This window comes from Triticum aestivum, chromosome 5A, assembly GCF_018294505.1.
Source record: "Triticum aestivum cultivar Chinese Spring chromosome 5A, IWGSC CS RefSeq v2.1, whole genome shotgun sequence".
Lineage (NCBI taxonomy): Eukaryota > Viridiplantae > Streptophyta > Magnoliopsida > Poales > Poaceae > Triticum > Triticum aestivum.
In genome coordinates this window covers 329145703-329146555 of record NC_057806.1, presented here as the reverse complement: position 1 = coordinate 329146555, position 853 = coordinate 329145703, and positions in this window count along the sequence as shown.

Sequence of the window (853 nt, the reverse complement as noted above, 5' to 3'; positions counted from 1 at the left end):
AGTGGGAGGGTCGCTCACCACTCGGTAGGATTTTTAAACACTTAGGCGAGCACTGGGCTGCAGCTAAGCCTCCGAGTGGGAGTATGGCTCACCACTCGGTAGGATTTTTAAACACTTAGGCGAGCACTGAGCCGCAGCTAAACCTCCGAGTGGGAGTCTGGCTCGCCACTCGGTAGGATTTTTAAACACTTAGGCGAGCACTGGGCTGCAGCTAAGCCTCAGAGTGGGAGTCTGGCTCACCACTCGGTAGGATTTTTAAACACTTAGGCGAGCACTGGGCTGCAGCTAAGCCTCCGAGTGGGAATCTGGCTCACCACTCGGTAGGATTTTTTTTACAAACTTAGGCGAAATGGATACGCAGCTAAGACACCCACTGGGGGATTTCACACACAAACAAAAGCGACAACAATTATAGGAAAAATTGTAACACTGTTGTCTTTGATAAATAGACTACAGAAGTTTTTCTTATTACATCTCATCCGAGTGAGAATTCAAGTGTAAAAGGGGCGGAGCAGTTCTGCATTCCAAGCTCGTGGCTCATCGATCTGGCGATCGACATTGTAAAGGTGATACGCTCCATTGTGGAGGACTCTGGTGACGATGAAGGGACCTTCCCAAGTAGGAGCGAGCTTGTGTGGTTTCTGTTGATCCACTCGGAGGACCAAATCTCCTTCTTGGAAGGCTCGACTCTTCACATTTCTGGCATGGAATCAACGCAAGTCTTGCTGATAAATGGTCGATCGGATCATAGCCATTTCTCTTTCTTCTTCCAGGAGGTCGACTGCGTCTTGCCGGGCTTGTTCTGCTTCATCTTCGGTATAAAGCTCGACTCGGGGTGCATTGTGAAGTAGAT